Here is a 13,960-nt window from a genome sequence, read left to right as displayed (position 1 = left end):
GAGCATAAGCTTTCGTGAGCTACAGCTCCCTTCATCGGATGCATTCAGTGGAAAATACAATGGGGAGATTTATATACACACAGAACATGAAACAATGGGTGTTACCAGTATTTATTCACTCTCGCTTGCATCTCTGTTCTTTGATAATAAACTCATTCCTGTTTTCTGTATATCTAAGTGCTGGGTTCTCAATAGAGTGGTTGGCCTGAACTGAATCTTACAAGCTGCTGTGGACCGCGCCTGTGGGATTAGAGTCACAGTTCTGCGTGTGCTCCGGGGAACGGGCTGAGCACTCCCGAGGGACGCTCAGAGGCTTTGGGAGTGTCTATCGCTAACCTGTACACAGAGAGCGAGGCCTGCAGGGGGCTGGAAGGTCAGGCTTGCGCTGCCAGGGGTGGTGGTTTGAGAGAGCTGACCCATGGCAGGCCTGGACAAGGCTCCCCCAGAAGTGCCTCGTATGCCTGCTATGGATCACTCAAACGGGCAGCCGTCCCCGGCTCATTCCACCCCTGCACCCCCCAGGTGCAACCCGCACAAGGCATTCAACCAGGGTGAGGAGAACACCTGCAATGCCCTGTCTGTCACCTGACGTGCTGAATTTGCCTCTGAGCCCATTTTCCCGTCCAGCTTGGGACTCCAGAACCCTGCCTTGTTGAGCCAGACATGCTTGCCAGCTGCAAACACAGACCCAGGTCTGGGCCACACCCCCAACGCTGCAGACTTGAACCCAAAACTGCTCAGCAGGTCACCTGTCTCCAGCACCCAGCTCCCAATGGGATCCAAACCCCAAATAAATCTGTTTTACTCTGTATAAAGTTTATACAGGGTAAACTCAAATTGTCCACCCTCTATAACACTGATAGGGAGAGATGCCCAGCTGTTTGCTCCCCCAGGTATTAATCACTTACTCTGGGTAAATTAATAAACAAAAGTGATTTCATTAAATATAAAAAGTAGGATTTAAATGGTTTCAAGTAATAACAGACAGAACAAATAAGTTACCAGGAAAAATAAAACAAAACACGCAAGTCTAAGCCTAATACATTAAGAAACGGAATACAGATAAATCTCACCCTGAGAGATGTTCCAAAAAGCTTCTTTCCCAGACTGGACTCCCTCCAGTCTGGGCCCAATCCTTTCCCCTGGTACAGCCTTGTTCCAGCTCAGGTGGTAACTCGGGGATTTCTTATGACTGGCAGCCCCCTTTGTTCTGTTCCACCCCCTTTGATATCTTTGGCACAAGGCGGGAATCCTCTGACGGTCTCTCTGGGTTTCCACCCCTCCTTCTAAATGGAAAAGCACCAGGTTAAAGATGGATTCAAGTATCATGTGACATGTTCACATGTCCTGTGAGCCCCCCTCCATTCTTTCAGGACTGGCCCGCACGTATGCAGTGAAGGCTTGCAGGTGAACAGAGCCATCTACAGTCAGTTGTCCTAGCTAATGGGAGCCATCAAGATTCTAAGCCACCATTAATGGCCCACACTTTGCATAACTACAGTAGGACCTCAGAGGGATATCTCATTTTCCAAATTTCAGATACAAGAATGACACATTCATCCAAATAGGATGAACACACTCAGTAGATTTGTAAGGTCTAATTACAAAACTTATAGAGACCTTTTGCATAAAGCATATTCCAGTTACATCGTATTCACACTTAAACATTTTTATAAAGCTTATGAAGTGCAATGTCACAGGGTCAATACCCTCAGAGGATACCTGCAGATAGAGGCTTCCCTGGCTGGTGGAAAGGCCTCAACTGCCCTGCTTCCCATGGCCAGAAGGCATTGTAGTACAGCTATTCTCATCTTAGCCGGGCCTATGTGGAGCGGAATGTACATTAGAGCAGCCCCAAGGCTGCTCTGACTTAGACCTGGTCAGCACAAAGCCTGACGATCATTTGTCTACTCTCCGATCAGCACGGGCTGCCAGTGAGTTGGCTACCCAGGAAGCCTAGCCCCTGGCCCTTCCCCTTGTGCCTGAGGTCCCGCCACTCCCCTTCTGCCCCCCTCCCTCCCCTTCTACCTACCTCTCCCCCGCAGGAGCCCAAAGCACCATCACCACAGCCCACAGCCCCAGCACTGGATGGCAGAGGTCGGGGGGCGAGACCCCAGCCCCAGGGCACTGCAACCTCAGTGCCCACAGCCCCATGACACCTGCTGCCCATGCTGATCACGCTGTCTGGATTGAAGAGATTTGATGCACGTTACCCTACTGTTCCCGTATCGTGTCCGAATCCCAGAGCTGTTGGCATGAAGACACCACTGGAAACGGAACATTCATTCATTCCTAAATCTGCTCAAAGTGTGTAAGTGCAAAGAAGAAAGGAATAATAAAATATATATAAGAGAACCCCTGAGATGCCTAGCTCTCTAAACAGTGAGAGGTGAGGAAGCCCCTCTCGTGTGGGTGCATCGTATGGTGCCATATGCACACCCAGCACTTCTCAAATCCCAGATGTTCTAATCCACATCCATCTCCTCGCTCTCCCATTCTCCCATCTCCTCCACCTCCATCTCCTCCATGTCGCTGCTGTCAGGGTCGTCCTGGGGCTCCGTCGGAGCCCTGGCTTTTGGGCTATCTGCTGCTCCATAGAAATCCCTGGCAGCATCTCCCATTGGCAGCTGCAATGTGATATTCACAGCAAAGTACGAAGCATGGTTGAAATCTACAAGCACAGAGCCCCGCGGCTGGGTTAGAGGCCAAGTGCACAGAGGTTTGTGCTGCTCATGCAGGTGGAGGGATGAAGGCAAAAACATCAAACTAGGAACCAAATTGGACAACCATTTCACTGTAGACAAAGATCTCATGCCCCTCAATCCCGACCAGCAGCTCCCTGCTAGCCCAGTTTTGTCAATACTCCTCAGTCCCACCCCAGAGCCCCCTGCGGTTCTGGCCTTAGGTCACCCCAGACAGCTCTCTTGATTCTCTTCACTCCTTCTGTGGCAGATACAGGATACACAGCGGGGCGGTGTGCGGGTTTCCTTGGCACTCACTTTGAGTGAGCTCCATAACTCAAGGCTTCACCGTTCATTAGTAACACGCCAATTGCAACCCCACACCAGCCAAACCCATTCGCAGCTCCAGCAGGGCTTCCTTTCTGTTCCTTACCCGCCTTACACACACTCCGCCCAACCCAGAATACACTGGCGAGGAAAATCTCTTCCTGACCCCTGCATGTGACCAGCTGAAGCAAGAGACTTGGGACCATAAGACATATACCAGACAAGACCCTCAGGGTTGCCCAGTCCACCCCCATCCCACAAGCAACCCTCTCATACAGTCACACTCAAATGTGTCCAATGCTCTCTTAAAACTAATAAAGTTTGCCCCTATTGGGAGGCTGTTCCAGAACCTCCCTCCTCAAATGGTTAGAAACTTTCTAATCTCCAGCCTGAACTTGTTCTTGGCCAGTTGATTCACCTTTGTTCTTGGGCCTACATTGTCCTTTAGCGAGAACAGCTCTCCACCCTCCCTGCTGTTTACCCCGATGTATTTATGGAGAGCCATCAGATCCCCTCTCAGCCTTTGTTTTGCTAGACTAAACCAGCCCAGCTCTCCCAGCCTTCTCTCGTGAGACAGGCCCTCCATTCCCTGATCATCCTGAGAACTCTTCTCTGTACCTGTTTCACTCTGAATTCATCTTTCTCGAATGATCAGAATCATACACAGGATTCTAGAGGAGGGCTCTCCAGGGCCATGTACTTTCGTACTTCTCTGTCTCGACTGGAAGTGCCTCAGCTGATGCATCCTAGCATCACATTTGCCTTTTTCATGGCCACATCACATGGGTGGCTCAGTCACTGTATAATCGACCAACACATCAAGGTCTCGCCCCTCCTCTGTCGCCTCCAACTGATGAGCCCCAGCATCAAGAAGAAATTCTTCTTATTAGACCCTAAGTGCAGGATTTTGCACCTGGTACCTTTAAATGTCATCCTTCTTCTGGAACTCCAGTCTTCAAGGTCATCCAGATCTTCCTGTATAATATTCTACCCCCTCTGGACAGACCATGTTTCCCAGCTTTTTAATCATCAGTAAGTTTTGTTATCACTCTCCTACTTTTTCGGTTAACACCATGAATAAAGAGATTAATGAAGATGGATCCCAAAACAGATCCTTGAAGAACTCTATTAGGAACCTCCCTCTGTTCCCATAGTTCAGTTTCCAGACTTCTCCCCTTTAATTGGTTCCTTACCCGCCTTACAATTCTTGTACTGATCCCCGTCTTCTCTAATTTAGCTAAGAATTTCCCACGTGATACCGTATCAAATGCTTTACTGAAGTCCAAGTATATTAGATCTGCTGCATTTCCCTTCTCTAAACAACCAGTTCTCAGCTCAAAGAAAGAGCTCAGGTTAGTCTGGCCCCATCTACCTTTGGTTACATCCCCTTTTCCATTTACCTCTGTTGGAGACCTCAGGGCATGGCCACTAGTTAAGTTGAGGAGATGGAAGGCCATAAGGGTCGAGGAGGTTTCCCTGCTAAAGGCTTAAGGGCTTCTTCTCAACCCCCCTTTATAGAATTCAGGCCTGGCTGGTTTGAGTAAGCTCTTTTGCTCTTAAAACAATGTTGCAGCCGCAGACAATGCCCCATAGTGTAAGGTTTGCTGACGCGAAGTTAAAGATAATAGGAAAGAGAGCTACAAGGCCAGACAGGATGTGCTGGTTCTTTAAGTTGCTAGGAATGCTTGTTAGAGGTTGCAGGAAATAAATATTGTTCTAACCCATATAAGAAAGGCAGAGTATTTGTGCAAAGTTTTGATTGGCTGATGTGTAGTGCAGTAGCGTTAAGGAATATAAAAGTGTGTGTAATGACCTGCTCTGATGTGCAGGATTTGAGATTCTCCCTGTACCTTGTTTGCAGCTGCAAATAAACTTTTCTGCTTCCCCACCCCGTTGTGATTATTGAGTGACGCACACCGGGTAACGAACCCCCCCTGCTGTTGTTCGCCTCTGGCACTGGGTGCCGGCAACAGCTTTTGGAGTCCCAACGTGGGGTGACGAGGATGCAATTTAGCCTTGCCCAGATCGCTTCTGGAGGTGGAGGATTGCAGCGACAACCGACGCCCAGCACACACCAGTGAGTTCATTGGGGGCCTCAGAGGAGACGCAGTTTGATCGACCCCGGAGGGCACGACGGTGCAACGCACTCACATGGTGGAGAAGCAGCTGTGGGAGACGGTGAGGAACCGGTTCCTTGGATATAGGGGAGGAGCAGCTGCGGGCGATGTTGGGGAACCAGTCCCTTGGATAAGGTAGGAACCTTTTGAAATCCGGATTATATGCTCTGTTGGAACCTGGGGACGCCCACAGTTACCCTGTAGGTATGGGACAGGAACAGAGCACGGGAGGTACGGTACGATGCACGCCCCTAGAGTGTATTTTAGTAAATTGGAAGATATTTGGATCAGATCCAATGACTAAGGGTAAATTGAAGCGATTTTGTACGGTTGACTGGCCTCAGTACCAATTAGAGGACCAAGAACAGTGGCCTCCCAGAGGATCACTAAATCATAATACAATCCTCCAGTTACTCCTGTTCTGTCAGCGAATGGCGAAGTAGAATAAGCATTCGTATGCTTACTTGTTTATAACCTTATAGTCTCGTACTGATATTTTACAATGCTGTAATTTAACCCCGATTGGCCCTGTAGCAATTAATGTCAGTCCCCGGATCTCCACCCCAAATGTAATGGCAGATCCAGTGTCTCCTTCGGCCCCTACACCCACATAGAGCGAGGCTCCTTCGGCCCCTACACCCACACAGAGCAAGGCTCAAAGTAAGATTCCTAGTGAAGCTCATAGTGAGGTTCAGGCTCCATCTGCTGGATTATACCCGTTACTTACCAAGACTAAAATCGCCCCTAATGCAATAGAAAGGACAAGCTCTTACCATGCAGTTCTATACTCATGCACCTTTTAATCCTATGGACCTGGCCGCTTTCAAACCACAGGTTGGAGAATTTTCTATCAACCCAAGCAAGTTGGTATCGGTTTTTGAGGGATGTCTTAGCAGCTACAAGCCAGGCTGGGATGATTGTAATGTCCTTCTGCAAACATTATTGACTGAGGTTAAACAAGAACAGGTCATAGCTAAAGCAAGGAAAAAAGCGAAAAGGCGAGATGACCAAGACCATAACAATGTCCCAATCCCAGATAATCAAGTTCCTATAAAAAATCCTAGGTGGGACCCAAATGACAATCAGGCTATGACCCACCTCACCTCCTATAAGGAGCTGCTACTGTATAGACTCCGTCACGCAGCTGTCAGACAGAATAATTAAACTAAACCATAGAAGGTAGTGCAGGATCCAAAGGAAAGCCCTGCAGCTTTTTTGCAGCGCATTCGAAACACGATCCAACAATATACCAATGCAGATCCTAATAATCCACAAACTGAGGCAATTATTAAAGGAGTATTTACAAGCAGGGCAGCCCCCGACATTAAGAGAAAGCTACAGAAAAAGGAGGATTTGATAAGTATGACCATGGCACAGATTTTGGAAGCATCAAATCAAGTGCATAGTTGAAAAAAAGTAAAAAAAAAAAGCAAGTAAAATTAATGGTAGCGGCAGTGCAGGCAGGCACGAAGGAAAGTAAACAAAAAAAAGGGGGCCGTGGACACGGAGGTCCAGGCCTGCGAAAAAGACGACTGGGGCGCAATCAGTGTGCCTTGTGTCGGCAAGAGGGACACTAAAAAACTAAGTGCCCAAACAAAAAGAAAAGGGGAAGTACCTCTATGATGGCGATAAAAAAACAAAAATAAGGGTGTCAGGGAAAACAGATCTTCCAACCCCCGGAACCCCGAGTAAAAACACGGATGGGAAATGAAGAAATAGATTTTTTAGTGGACTCTGGAGCGGCGCGAACTGCTGTAAATCAACCGCTTCAGTTGCCAGTAGCAGACTCCCTCACTGTCACAGGAGCCACGGGCAAAGATACCAAGTGCCTAGTGTATGCCCCAGCAGAACGTGCTTTGGGAAACAAAACCATATCCCATAAGCTGGTATAGCTCCCTGAATGCCCAACACCGTTGCTGGGATGGGACCTGCTGTGTCGCCTAGGTGCCACCCTGCATTTTACTCCAGATGAAATAACCCTTACCTTACCCCCTGAAAATGCATAGATTATGACCCTTGCAGTTGAACCCTCGGCTATGCAAGCCCCAAAATGGGACCAGTGGGAAGTCCAAGTGTATCCCCTTGTGTGGGCATCAGGGATCCCAGGAAAAGCTACTCACCAAACCCCCATTCATGTCCAGCTCATACCCGGGAAAGGCCCGGTGCGGGTAAAGCAATAGCCAATCAAGAAGGAAGCCAAAATGGGGTTACAGGAAACCATAGATCGATTTCTAACGTACGGTATTCTCCGGGAATGTCAGTCAGCCTGGAACAGTCCCATTTTACCCGTACAGAAACCTGATGGCACGTACCGGCTGCTACAAGACCTAAGGGCAGTTAATGAATGGGTTAAGACTCTGCACCTTCTTGTCCCTAACCCCTGTACCCTATTGGCTTCTATAGGGGAACAGTATACCCATTTTCCAGTTCTTGATTTAAAAGATGCTTTTTTTGCCATCCCAGTTGACACCTCAGCACAGGAGATTTTCTCCTTCGAATGGGAGGACCGGAACAGAGTTAAAAAGCAACTTTGCTGGACAGTGTTAGCCCAGGGGTTTAAAAATTCCCCCACCCTCTTTGGCCAGGCTCTAGCCAGGGACTAGAGGAGTGGGATAATAAAGAAGCCCTCCTTTTGCAATACATAGATGATCTGTTAATTGCCACTGTAGGCTTAACTCCCGGCCTTAAAGCCACCGTGAGTCTCCTGAATTTTGTGGGACTTCAAGGATATCGGGTAGCACGAAGTCAGGCTCAGATTGCTCTCCCGCAGGTACAGTACCTCGGGTTCTACTTACAGCAGGGGGAACGCCAGCTTTCAAATAAAAAAATAAAAGCCATATGCCAAGTTCCTATCCCGAGTAATCGCAAGCGGCTCAGAGCATTTCTGGGGATGGCAGGCTTCTGTAGAATATAAATCCCAGAGTCTGAACTATAGGCTAGACCCCTGTATGACTGTGTAAAAGGAGCAGACCATGACCCCTTTCATTGGACACCAGAGGCTGACAGGGCATTTAAAATCCTAAACAACAAGCAAATGGAAGCCCCGGCTCTAGGTCTGCCAGATCTCTCCAAGCCATTTCAGTTGTATGTACATGAACGAAAGGAGGTGGCCCTGGAAGTACTCACACAGCTGCTAGGAGCATGAAAACGTCCGGTGGCATATTTTTCGAAATAACTGGACCAAGTAGCCAAGGGCTAGCCAGCGTGCCTGCGGGCAGTGGCAGCCACTGCCCTGACCCTGGCAGAAGCAGAGAAACTGACACTAGGGGGAACAATACATGTTTTTACACCACACATGGTACGTGCTTTACTGGATGTTAGGGCGGCCTCTGGCTCACACAAGCGCGTATGGCAAGATACCAAGCAAAGCTCTTAGAGAACCCTGAGGTCACGCTGCAGCCTTGTCCATCCCTTAACCCTGCCACCCTCTTACCAAAAACTGAGAAACAGAAACATGACTGTTTAAAAATCATAGATGCCCAATATTCTAGCCGCCCGGACTTGAAGGATGTGCCCCTCCCAAATGCAGATTATGAGTGGTACACTGATAGTAGCAGCATGGTAATAAATGAGCAAAAAACGGCGGGTTATGCTATTGTAACCCTCAGTGACACCGTGGAAGCTGAAAGTTTGCCCGCTGGGACCTCTGCCCAGTTGGCTGAGCTAGTGGCCCTGACCCGTGCACTCGAACTGTCCAAAAAAAACCCAGGTCAATATTTTCACTGATTCCAAATATGCTTTTGGGGTGCTGCATGCTCCTGCTGGCCTGTGGAAGCAGAGGGGAATGCTGACAGCCCAAGGCTCCCCAGTCAAGTACGGGCCCCAAATCCTCCGGCTTCTAGAGGCAGTGCAACTCCCTTTGGAAGTGGCAGTGGGACACTATAAGGCCCATCAGAGGGAGGATCAAGATGTGACCAGGGGTAATGCCAGGGCAGATAAAGAGGCAAAGCATGCTGCCACCCTGATGTTCCCTCAGACTAAAAACACCTATATGCATGCCCTTATCCCATCAGTGGGGAAGCTCCCGACCCCTCAGTATTCTGGGGAGGAGAAACAGCTAGCTGACAAACTTGGTCTCCAGGAAAAGGAGGGATGGCTTCATTCGCCGGAAGGGAAAGTCCTCTTACCAAAGGGCCTAATTCTGCCAGTATTACAAAAATTACATCAAACCACTCATGCTGGCAGGGAGGCACTTATCCAAGTAATAAAAAAGTACTTCATAACCTCCAGACTCAGAGCCCTAGCTGCCCAAGTACAAACAAAATGCCTAGTCTGTCAAAAGAATAACCCCCAATCAGGACACCCAGTACCACCAGCCGCCCTGGAACCCACTCCAGGCCCCGGACGGGTGTGGCAAATAGACTTTGCTAAGTTTCCCCGCACCCAAAAGTTCAAGTATCTCCTTGTCATAGTAAATGGATTCAGCAGATGGTCAGAAGCCTTTCCATGTCGCAATTGCACTGCCAGGACAGTGGCTCTCAAGTTTGTTAAAAAGATTATTCCTCCCTTTGGACTTCCCCAGTGAATAAAATCTGACAATAAAACACACTTCACGTCAAAAATCGTCCAAAGCATCTCAGACACCTTACAGATTCCCTGAAAACTCCATACACCCTGGAGACCGCAAGCCAGTGGGGTAGTGAAGTGGATCAATCAGACCCTTAAGCGACATCTCTCGAAAGTATGCCAGGAGGCCTCCCTACGGTGGCCTGATGCCCTGCCCCTAGTTCTGCTCCGCAGCCGTGCTCTCCCGAAGGGTAAATTAAAGCTCAGTCCCTTTAAAATTATGTTTAAAAAAACATGGCCTATAAATAGTACACCGCTTATGTCAAAAAAAAAGTAAAAATTAAAAAACAAGTATCTCTCTCAGTATATGTGTTTCCTATCTGCTGTTCTTTTGTCTCTTCACAGGTATACTAAGGATTCCCAGCCTCTACCCTTGGACTCACCCATCCACTCCCTGCAGCCTGGTGATTCAGTGCTCGTACGTACCTAGAAAGACGAGCCCCTCCAGAAAAAGTGGAAGGGACCCTATACCGTCCTGCTGGTCTCCCACACGGCAGCAAAGGTCGAGGGACACAAGAATTAGTTTCATTATACCCAGCTGAAAGAAGTGTCAAAACCCCCCCCCCGCCCCCCCGGCTAAAAGGTAGACCGTGCGTTCAGCCCCCTCCAGTGAAGATCTTAGACTAAAATTACTATTTAAACAGCAGCCCACCAAAAAAAGCAAAAAAATAAATAAAAAAGTATATTTTATTCCCCCTCTTAGCCATGTGCCTAACCGGTACTGCTGTTTCAAGCATTGTACCCGTAAATACCTGGCTGGCACTGGCCCAGAGTGCAGTGAACGCAACGTCGTTCTCAGAGAACCTTATTCTCAGAGACTAAGGCAGCAGCTCTGGCCTTTTCTTTAGTTAGTATCCCTGGGCTTGTGGTGCATAATTACCACGCAGTAGAGCACCTTGCCTGCACAGTGGCAAAGGCCATTAATTTAAACTCAACTGTCCTGGCCCAACTCTCACATGAGTTCGGGGAAGTACGTCAGGGTGTGCTACAGAACAGGCTGGCTGTAGACTATTTACTTCTACGCCATGGTCACCTATGCCAGGAGTTTGCAAGCATGTGTTGCTTTAATATAGCAGATGCAGAGCCATCCGTAAAAGCTGATTTCCAACGCCTAAAGCAGCTAGCAAAGAGCATTCATCAGCAAACCAGAGAAAATTAGCTAAGCTGAAGCCTTTCCCCGGAGCTAAATAAGTTCTTTAGCCTATTATTTAAGTTTTTTTTCCTGTGTGAATCATGTTATATTTACTATGTTATATATAGTCCTGGTAAAAATGCCTATTTTGCATAGTTTTAAAAAATTTAATTTTATGCATAGCCCGCTAGTAAGTAAATAAAAATAAAAAACCTCAAGCAATAAAAATAAATATTCTCAAAAAAAAATTGTTAAAAACCCCAGGGCATGGCCACTAGTTAAATTAAAAAAATAAAAGGCCATAAAGGTCAAAAAAGTCTCCCTGCGAAAGCCCTAAGAGCTTCTTCTCAACCCCCCTTAATAAAATTCAGGCCTGGCTGGTTTGAGTAAGCTCTTTTGCTCTTAAAACAATGTTGCAGCCGCATATAATGCCTCATAGTGTAAAGTTTGCTTGCGCCAAGTTAAAAATAATAGAAAAAACAGCTACAAGGCCAAACAAGATGTGCTGGTCGTTTAAGTTGCTAAAAATGCTTGTTAAAAGTTGCAAAAAATAAACATTGTTGTAACCCATATAAAAAAAGCAAAATATTTGTGCAAAGTTTTAATTACCTAATGTGTAGTGCAGTCGCATTAAGGAATATAAAAGTGTGTGTAATGACCTGCTCAAATGTGCAAAATTTAAAATTCTATTCCCCCTGTACCTTGTTTGCAGCTGCAAATAAACTTTTCTGCTTCTCCACCCCGTTGTGATTATTAAGTGACGCATACCGGGTAACAAACCCCCCCTGCTGTTGTTCGCCTCTGGCACTGGGTGCCGGCAACACCTCCATGAATTTAATTCTCCTCCCCTCACAGTGTCTTCTACAGCGCCTTGCCTACTGCTGAGCTCACTGACAGAAAAGCAAGAGGGAGCGAAAAGCTGGGATGTGGCCACTAGATGGGGACAAAGAGCTGCATCCGCTGGCCAAGAGCAGCTGGGGGAAGCCTGGGAGCAACAGGTATCAGAATAAACAAGTCAATCTCAGACCGTGGCCTAGTTTCCAGACATCTCTGGGCCAATTCTTGGAGGACGCAGCTCCTGGCAAAGCCACCCCCCGGAGTCAGGCCCTCAATGGTTCTCCCAGCGCAGTGGGCCCTGGGTGCAGCAATGGTGCAGAGATCGGTGTGAAATAGGAACCCCTGCGAGATGCTGGCTCTCCCTACGGTCCCTGACCCCTCCAGGGGCTCCAGTGCAGCTCCCCCATACGCAGGCAGAGCTCAGAGCAGAGTCCGCAGCAGCCCCACCCCAGCGAGAGCTCCCAGTGAAGGCAGAGGCCTGGCAGAGAGAGGAGAGGGGCACAGGCAGGTCAGCGGAGAGCTGGAAGGTGGCTTCCACCCCAGCAGGGTTAACAGAGAAAGAAGAGCGGAGCTGGGAGAGCGCAGAACAGAGACACCCCCCAGCAAATCCCCCCCGCCCCCAGACACCGAGATCCCAGCCTGGGGGAGCCCTAGCAGAGGGGTTCACTCCCCGATACTTACTCATGACAGCTGCAGCAAGGGGTCCTTGTGGGGTGGGAGGAGGTGCCACCCCGCTCTGGCTGGCTGGCTTTGGAGAGATACAAGGATGAAGAGCGCGGTGAGGAGTTGGTGCCCTGCGAAAGAGGTGAAAGAAGAGTGGGGGCTAAGGGCCGAACAGGGGTGGAGCATCTACGGGGAAAAATAAGTCAGTGCCCGTGGAGGGGAAGGCCGGGGGCTCTGTTCCACGAGGGCTGAGCGTGTCAGAGCAAAACTCCTGAGCAGCGTCATTGTGGCCTCCCCCGAGCGTCCCTGATTCCTCAGGGTATACTGCATTTCCCCAGCTCCTTCCCTTGCTAGGTGTAATTTCAGAAAATCACTCTCCTGTCCCTAACTCCCACAGCCGCTGTGTATGAGCCACTGCCAGGCCTCTCTAGATGGGCTAACATCTGGATCCTGCCCAAGCTGGTTCTATCCCACGTGGCCAATTGCAAGTGACCAAAAAAAAAAAATCACAAGTCAGAGCCCCCCTGAAAAACGATTGTTTTTAAAGTCTTGTTGGTTTTAAGCCAACAAGTTGGGGTTCTGTTCTCCAGCTCCTGGTGTTGGAGCCTTTTGCGGGGGGGGGTCACCTTTTCAAGCTTTTCTCCCCATCCAGGAGAGCAAGATCATGAAAAACTTCTGCCAAGAATGGCCAAGCCCGCCAAAACCTTCTACCAGCACCGGAAAACAGTTAGTCCCAAATTGGGGAAAAAGCAAAACAAAAACCCCCACATCATCCAAACCATTTTTGGTTTTTGAATTTTCCAACAAAAAATTGATTTTTTCCTTTTAAAATGACACTTTCCACAAAAAATTGTCTTGAATCGAACACCCAATTTTCCCTAGCACAAAATGTTGATGGAAACATTTCAGTGTATTAGTTAAGTTGCTGTGAAATCCCCACCTCCCCATACCTCCCTACCAGCACCAGCCGCAGCACCTATGGGGCGTGCAGCTGTGCAGCCTGCCTGGCTGTAGGGCCCCTTCCCTGCCTCCCAAACAGCAGCTGGAGCCAGGGAGCCATCGGGGATCCCCACAGGGACTGGCTGCACCTGCTGCTGCTCAGCTCAGCCCCACAGGGTCAGCATCAGCCTCTCCCCATCCCTTTCCTGGGCAGAGAAGCGGCAGTACCTGGAGCTCCGCTGTCCTGAAGATGCCCCACGGGCTGCGGTGCCTTGGCGCAGGGAGAAGCTGCTGGATGCGGCTGGGCTGGGGGTGAGCACTGGGCTCGGGAACCTCTGGGACAGCCGGGCGGTCGGTTTGCGGGGCTGGTCCTGCTCCTGTGAACACAGCGCGCTTCTCTCCAAGGGGAGCTTGAACAGGGCCTCCAGCCCCAGCAGGAGGAAGCGTCTGCAACAGCCTCTGGGACCCAGCACAGAGACACCCCCGACCCCAGTGAGCTCCCCTGGGGCAGCAGCAGCCTGGCCTGAGGGGAGAGAGGGAGAGAGACACAGCAGGGGAGAGTAATGGGATAGTTCTGGTTTTGCACCGTGCAGCGAGGGAGAGCTCAGCTGAGCACCCAGGGCAGGCAGGGTGTTAGGGCAAGGGGCTGACAAAGGAGGAACTAGAGAGTGCCTGAATCCTGTACAATCCTCTAGTAA

At 49.2% G+C, this 13,960-nt stretch overlaps 1 long non-coding RNA gene across 1 annotated transcript; it reads left to right on the top strand.

Annotated features, from left to right (window-relative positions):
- The first annotated feature begins 4,650 nt into the window (after positions 1-4,650).
- Positions 4,651-11,562, top strand: LOC142069061 (uncharacterized). Its single transcript, XR_012664935.1, has 2 exons — positions 4,651-5,260; positions 10,037-11,562. It is a non-coding gene; the product is annotated as an uncharacterized LOC142069061 (long non-coding RNA).
- The last annotated feature ends 2,398 nt before the right edge of the window (positions 11,563-13,960 follow it).

Source organism: Caretta caretta, chromosome 14 (assembly GCF_965140235.1).
Source record: "Caretta caretta isolate rCarCar2 chromosome 14, rCarCar1.hap1, whole genome shotgun sequence".
Classification (NCBI taxonomy): domain Eukaryota; kingdom Metazoa; phylum Chordata; order Testudines; family Cheloniidae; genus Caretta; species Caretta caretta.
Note: the sequence above shows the minus strand (reverse complement) of the source record. Positions and strands in the feature narration are given on the sequence as shown.